Genomic DNA, 7,970 nt, shown 5'->3' with positions numbered 1-7,970 from the left:
TCCTGCTCCGTACATGGGTGAGGCAACAACCAGCCCAACTCTGCACCCCAGTACCTACAGGCAGCCCCCCCAGCTGCCTTCCCAGGCTGAGCCTGTGAGCAATTGCCGGGCAAAAAATGACTTTCAGCTGGACTGTGTTAAGCATGGGTGGTGCTGCCCTGAGCGATGGCTGCAGGGAGTGGTGGCTCTATTTAAGGCAGTATCTGCCAGCCCTATTGGGGCTATTGGTGTTAGCTGTGTTGAGGGCAATGTCCTTGGTGCCATTCTGTGGCCTCCAGGAGTGGCATGCCTGTGCTGGTGGCCCTGGAGAAACCTTATTAACTGTAAGTGAGAGGCCTCCTCTGCCTTCCCTCCCCCACCTCTTTCCTTTCCCTCATTCCACAGGAAAGCAATCATAGTATCAAGTGTTTCCTAATAACTTTTTAGGTTGATGACTAATTTTTTAGCCATGCTGAATGAGGGGTGTAATAGTTTGACATTAAGGCCTGCTGTGAAGTAGGTGCCTGAATGAGAAAGGCACCAGTGAGCTTGCAGCAGGGAGGCTTTTGAAATATCCCAGTTTCAGCAAAACCTCCATTGAGCATTTGCGTGCCTTGGAGGCAGAAACCAATCCATTGCTAGGTAGGAACCCATAAGAAAATGAGCTTTGCTGGAGCTAATGTCTGTGGCCTTGCCTTGCAAGGGCAGAGGGAGGCCAGAGCAGTTGCCTTTCAAAGCCCTCCTCCTACCCTGGGGAAAGGTATTGGGTTTCACTTTGCACTTTGCAGACAGGCCCCAACTGAACTGGAGGCCTTGTGAGAAACGCAAGGAAGTCAGATGTGGATTTGAATCCCCAAATTCCTGTTCTTTGCAAGGAGTTAGCTGAGTGCTGAACTGCTAGGCCCCATGCTTTTGGCCCCAAATGGGCACCGTGAGCTCCTGGCAGGCCTGCGCTGGGCCTCTTCTGCTGCAGTTCCCCATAAAAATGTAGGCTGGTGGGAGGAGTGAGCCAGAACAGGATGAAATCAGTTTTCTGTATGGATCAGCTGATGCGCCATATAAAATGCAGGTCTAGGTTTCGAACCTAGAATTTTCTTTAATAACAAACCAGGGTCAATGAATGTAAAGCCTCATGCGGAGCCTTTTACTGTGTTAGTCATAGCTTGAATCCTTTATGTTCCCTCTTCTAATGGTAAGTATTATCCAGCAAGCCTTGTTATAGTGTGGTCTTTGGAGGGTGTGGAAGTTGGTAATGATGGTGTCTGAATGCTGTTCCAGGGATCGCTGCTACAATTCACAGCAGATAATAAGAGCCACAGCCAGACAGATAATAGAACTGACTGAGACCCATTTATTGCTAAGAGACTGTCTGAATATTTGTACATAGCTTGAGCCACCCCACCCTCCTTCATCACATTTCCTGGGAAAAGGGGGGAGGGGGGAAAACAGGGCTAAAACAAAACAGAAGCCTGGGGCAGAACAGGGAGGAAAAGAGAGATTTGCAGACTCTGATGCATTTATAGTGGTTTTTATGGCCCTTGTCATAACTGAGCCAGAACAGTGGAGATTGCTAAGGTATTTGCTGCCTGCCTCTACACGTGGAAGTGTGGGAAGACTGTGGGGAGCAAGCAGTGGACTGGGATGGGAGCTGACCCCAGCCTGTCTGAAGCTTAGGGTGCCATCTGATCATAAAGCCCTGTCCTGTCACAGGTAAATGAGCAGTGTGGTGGGAGGCTTCTCTGATGGGCTGCAGGCAGAGCCTGAAGTCAGGGTTATTATCAGCAATCAGGATAGGAAGGCTTGGCCTACTGCAGAGCAGCATAGTTCATTGTCACTTGCAGTTTTCTTAATTTTCACATTTGTTGGCATGCTTAGGCCTTCCAGAAGTTGTTTGGAGAAGTAATTTGTGTGCTGAAATGTACATCTGTCATTCAAGTTACTTGGGGTTTTTGGTATTTGACTGACACCCTCTCCCCTTTCCCTGTCTGGGAAGTACTAGCAGCTCTTAAGGAGCAGAAAAAGCTGGCTCTCTGCTTTCTAGAGAACTTTCTAGCGTGGTGCTTGTGCATGTGGAAGGTAAAGAACTTCTAGTTTCTATTCCTGATGACCACACCATCTTTCAAGAGGGCCTGTGGCTGTCTTAGCCCCTTTCTTATGCCTGGTGCTGACTCTGTTCAATCTCAGCTGTTCCTAGGATGCTTTTGGTGAGGAGTGAAGTACAGGAAAGGGCACGCCTACAAAGGTACTGCTGATGATGCCACCTCTTCCTACTTTATCAAGATGGTGGAGAAGTTACGCTGTAGTGCTTCTATTAGTGTTTCCAGCCCTGAGGAAGGATCCTGGTTGAGTAGGTTGATGAAAGCAGCTTTGTGATTTGACAGATCACTAGTGACATCCCAGCAAACCTGGCCTCACTAATGGAGGAGCTGACACCCTGATGGAAAGGGACAGTGGGCTGCCAGAGAGCTCCCTGTCAGCCTGCTGAGTAATAACTGGCCATCCTCTCAGACTGGCTTGGCTCCCTGACCCCTTTTGTCCGTGCAAGTTTGGTAAAAGCCTGTAAGTAAATTCAGCATTGGCCCCTCCTTACTCTTTGCTTTGAAATGCTTTGCTCATAGTGTTGTGTACATGTCTGTGAGCCCATGATCTGATGTCCTCATGGCTCTCAGATGTTAGAGCTGCTCAGCTGGTGTGGTGTCCTTGCCAAGTCTGTCTGCTGTGGCCTTTCATTTTTATGATCTGCCTCTTGTTGCCTTCATCCCTGAGGTGCTCAGGCCTTTTCTTTGCTGAGCAAACAGTTCATTGTTAGGGTTTCTTGTTTTGTTCCTTGGAGATCACTGGGTTTTCTTCAGTAGTGGTCTGAGTTAGACTTGTGTTGGTGAGAGAGAGTCAACTCTGCTTTGATATGCAAACGTGTATATGGTGCAAGTCTGTCTCCACCATGTGTCTGCATGGTGTGCTGTCAACTAGTGATTGCAAGCATGCAGATGGAGGGTTTCTTCAGCTGGTTGGAAAAGATCTTGTCTTGGAGAGCCTTTCCTCTTGTGAGACTTCCCCTGGGAGGTTACTTGGAATTGGGCTTTTGATAGCATCAAATACTGGTTTTGAAGCATTTCACAAAGCTTTTATGGAAGGAGGAGGGGTGGGATTTTTATTCTACACTGTAAACATAATGCCAGAACTTGGGGCCTCCTTACCTGGTCTTAAACCTTTTAGATGAAAGGACTGCAGGGTAGGTGTTAAGGAAACTGGACTTGCTCCCATATTAAGAAATATGTTCATCAGAAAAGACATGAGTTTGTTTTTTGTTTTTGTTTTTTAAAAAAGAACTTTTCTAAGATATTCTGTTACTTTAACTGAAATCTGCAATTTAGGTAGTGGATGTTCCTTGACTTCAAGGTCCCCTTACTGAATTCTTTCTCATGCATTTAGGCTTACTCATCAGAAGTCCTTCATAGTTCTCAGCTCTTAATTTTAGGTTGAGCAGGTATTTATGTGAAGGGAAAAGGAATGTCTGGAATTGTGTCCAAAATGAATGACTATAGGGTTTAAATGTCATTTTGGTGAGAAGAATCTCTGTCCTAGAGGAATGAGTTCTAGGAACTCCAGCATTGAAGCTATGCATGACAAAGAATTACTAAGATGTTTTTCAAAGGCTGTGCTCAGGCTCTCTGGAGATTAGCTGTTTTCTTTCCATCTTTTTGGAATCACAGTGATCTGACTCTGCCATATTAGGAGCTGGTCGCTCTTTCCCAGTAATTTCACATAGATATTGTGATGCCTTGTGCTTCCAAATCACTAGGGCATTTTGCAAGTTTTACTGTTAGGCACTTAAATCTAGGCTCAGCAGGAGGCAAAAAGCAATTTTATTTAAGGCTTGGGAACTGGGGAGGGTTGAGGTCACCTAACTAACCCTCCAGCAGATGGATGATGTTCAGACCATGCTTTCCTAGTGACCAGGAAGACCTGAGCTCTAAATGCAGTCAGGACTATGGTTAAGCTGTAGACCACGGGCAGGTTTTTGTGTCTTGCTTCCTTCATTGAGGAATGGGTGAATTGGTTCTTGGGCACACAGTTCCTACATGCCTGGGGCTGTCAGAATAGACATGTCCTACCTATTCCTGTGGGTGTTTTTTTTTTTCAGATCAAGTTTCTCCAAAAGAAGGGAGAAGGGTGTTGGGGGCTAAGCAAAGGGCATTGTCCTGTATGGTTTTTCAGTTCAGCCCCGAAGTAGCATGAAACAACTGTAAGCATTAATGCAGCTAAGGTTTCCTGGCAAAATTCAGTCTTTAAGACCAATAGTCATGCTTAAATCCTTCACGTACAAGATCTCTTCTTCGGCCATACCTTGCCTCTGCTCTCCCTATACAATGAATGTATGCTGCTCTGACAGCGAAGTGAGAATGCATCAGCATCACCGTAACTAATACAAAAGTAGGACAAAATACTGGTTGAAATCCAAGACCCAAGCATGAACTTGCCTGCAGAGATACTCCAAAATGCTGCGTAAAATATGGCTGCCTGGAGAGTTGGACATGACCACCCAGGAACTCCCTTTGTGTATTGTGCCCTGAGTTCCTAACTACAAAGCTTTTCACTTGTATTGTCTACCAAATGCATGTGTAGTTTGAAACTGAAATATCTGAAAATCATCTCCTGATTTTATTGGCCTGAAAGAAGGGTCTGTTCATTTTGTTATAGATCTGACAGATGTCTCAAGTGTGAAGAATAAGCAGGAAGCTTATAAGGCATATATGATGAATTCCAAACATCACTGTTTTGCTTTCCCCCGTCAACATAATAGCTATAAACTAGTATTTGGCTAGTTTGACAAATTAATTTGAATTTTTACTTTCAGAAGCCACAATGATGCGTGGAGTCAGCGTGTGAAGAATCAGGGCCTATTAACGCTCTTCCGCTCTGGTCTTGCAGGTTTATTGGACAGTTATACAACACTTGAAGGTCTTTCATCTTTTTCTGCCTGTCCATTTACATCAAGCCCAAGAGAGCAGACAAAGCTGTCACTATCCAGCAAGCTGTGTGAGGGAAGCCAGGATGCAATGACTTGTGAGTAAACAGCAAGAAAACCAGTCTATAATCAAAGCCTGCCCAAACGGTCCTATGGAACACTTGCATATTAATGCTCTGAGGTTGCTTAGCTTGCCTGTGCAATGTGGTCTATAGTATGACCCACTGAACTGCTTATCCTCTGCCTCTGCTTCAGATTTGCCCCTCACTGTCTGTAGCTTTCAGCCCTGATTGCTCTGGGCACCAATGGCCTTGCTGCTCGAGTCCTTCTGACCATCTCTTTACTCTGGAAGAGGCACTGGGAGAGCCACTCATGTTGCTAGTGGCTGAGAAATGATGGGGATACCAAGAAATTAAATAGACTAGAAGACAGCCTGTCTTCTTGCCAATGTAGAGTGGCAATGTGTGAGCAATAGTGTTGTACGTGTTGTACAAAACAGGATGAGGGTTTTCCTGGCAGGCTTTTCCTCATAGCTCCTTTCAAAAACACTACCTTTCCATTGGGAACAGATAGTTAATATCTACCTTGCAGCCATTAAGCTTTTTTGCAGCTGTAGTAGAAGTTGCTGCTTAGAGACCTTTACAGGCTGGTATCTTGTATGTGGTGATACTTGAAGAGATACTTAAAGATATTTTAATTCCCAAACTCAGCCAACCATTTAGCTTTACTCTTGGAAGCTGTGTAGCTCTGGAGGAGGACTTGGCCCTTCTGCTGCTCAATTCCACAATACTGACTCAGCCTTAGGTTTAGTCCAAGTCTGTGTCTTGTGATGACCAGGAAGAGGGATCTGGCTAGCAGAAATTGTAGCAAGATAGTCCTAGATGACCATAGAAAAGATGCAGCCGTAATTGCCAGAACTTGCAGCACAGTCCAGCTGTGATACCCACCCTATAAGGCCAAGTAACTTTACTGCATCCTGTAAACTCAGCCTCTGTTTCTTATCTGGGCTAGGTGACTTGGCTTGCTGGAGTACTGGAGATAACTCAAAGGTCTTGGGATGAATCTTATTGATTACTGTATACAGCTATGAGTAATAGAGGTATTGGCAGTACCCATACAGCTCAAAAAGGGAAGATCCCAGCCTCTTGTCTAAAAATACAATCGATTGTCCAGTTCTTACAGCCAGGAAAAGCTTTCATGATCCTGGGTGGGTCTAGAGTTTACTTAATCTCTGTCTTCCCCTGCTGTAAGGGTAAGGCAGGCTTAACACACTACTGCTCTGATCTGTTTGCCACTTGACTTCCTATGACTCCCCCAAAGAGTGAATTTCATGTTTGGTTGCCAACTGAAAAAAACTGCAGCGAGGGTCTCTTGTTACAAGCTTTGAGATTGATCAGCTACTAGCTATAGGAAAAGCACTGGCCAAGGGAAAACCAGAAGTCTGCTAGCCAGGAAATATCCCTGTATAGGAAAGGATCTTCTCAAATTGTTTTAGATCCTCAGATGGTATTAATGGGCCTGGTTCCATGTTTTGGGAGAAAGGTACACTTGAAAATAAACCCAACTGTAAAGGACAGAAAGAACTTAGTCGTGGTAGCTTAGATTCTCCTCTTCTGAACAATGTGAAACATCAGGAGAACAGGAAGCTCTCCCAGGGGTAATCCCATCCAAGATTTAGCTGCCTCTGAATTAACCAAGTCCCCAAGCAGTCTGATACCACAGGATGCAGATGTTTTAGTTCTGGCAAGTAGCATGAAACTACAGGCCAAGATTATGCTAAAATTTTCTTCTTTTTTTTTTTTTTTCATACAAGTTGTTTAAAAAAAAAAAAAAGGCAAGATTAATGCTCACCCCGACTATAAGCCTTGTTTAGAAATGTGAATGGGTGTATGTTCTCCTGCTGGCTTGGTAATTTGGTAGATGTTAACACAATGTAAATAGAGCACAAATACAGTTTGGCGTGGTGTTTACAAGGACATATGGGAACTATCATTTTTATGCAACCTAGTACTGGATTTAGTGCTTCTGAAGGGCTTCTGCTTTGATTGTGTGTGAGCTAGGCTATAGTGTGAATGAATTACAAGGGGAAGCAAAACTTGTATGCCTTGTAAACATGGCGAAACCGAAAGACCCAGATAGGTGAATAAATGCTGTTCTAAGCAAATATAAAAGAGCAAATAGAAAGAGAGCAAATCTAAGGTCAGATGGTGAAAGCTTAGAAATGGAGGGCTGTTTTCCATCCTGCTTACAAAGAGATTTGAGAACACTTCTCTGTCATGCCATAGGGAGACCCATTGCTGACACTGCTTGTTGGTCTAGACCTGTTCTGGCCCAGAAGAGAGGTGGGCTGCCAGCCACAGATGCTACAATGAGCCTGTGTTAGCTGCTAGTGATTTGCTTGTGCAGCAGAAATGTTGGACATCTGCTGTCAGCCAGAGCAAAAACCTAGGAATGCAAGTATGAAATGCACTGCCTGAATCAAAAGCTGCCACAATCTTAATTTACTGCATATGGGATCTTTAGACCAGCAGGGGCTCCCTGACCTTTGTTAATATAGCATGTTGCAAAGCATCTCTCCATATCCCATGACAAAAGATGAGTGTATGTACGCGAGGCAGAATGCCAGTGAAGGCTTCCCAGAGTTGCTGCGGGAGGGTGTTTGCCAAGAGAGGATGGCTAGATGATACTGAGGGTGTACCAGGTCCTAAACTGCAGGAGGAAAAAGGACTAACGAGTTATTTACATAATGGTTGCTGAAATCTGACTTGGAGGAGATTCCGTTCTGTTCCCAAAGCTGGCAATTGGTCTGGCTTTGGGTGAGAAAAACAAACCAACTGAGGCTGTGGGAGGCTTCTCAGCATTGGGAGGAGTCCTAGCATGCCCCCCACGTGCTCATCTATGCCAAAGGTTGTTTGCTACTCCTTCTGTCCAAGGTGAAACATTTTGGGTGCTCAAGCTCGTGGGTCAGGAGGAGGAGAAACCTATTCTCTCGTGGCTCATGCCGCAGCTGGAGCAATTCAGA

The 7,970-nt window shown here is 45.0% G+C and overlaps 1 long non-coding RNA gene across 1 annotated transcript in view; it reads left to right on the top strand.

The window, feature by feature from the left end:
* The first annotated feature begins 4,948 nt into the window (after nucleotides 1-4,948).
* Nucleotides 4,949-7,970, top strand: part of LOC309881185 — a 91,451-nt gene continuing 88,429 nt past the window's right edge. Inside the window, exon 1 of the long non-coding RNA XR_014318093.1 lies at nucleotides 4,949-5,046. This is a non-coding gene — a long non-coding RNA (uncharacterized lncRNA). The remainder of the gene's footprint in view (nucleotides 5,047-7,970) is intronic.

The sequence above is a fragment of the Aythya marila genome, assembly GCF_965140915.1.
Source record: "Aythya marila genome assembly, chromosome: 9".
NCBI lineage: Eukaryota > Metazoa > Chordata > Aves > Anseriformes > Anatidae > Aythya > Aythya marila.
This window is presented reverse-complemented; position numbering and strand designations above follow the sequence as displayed.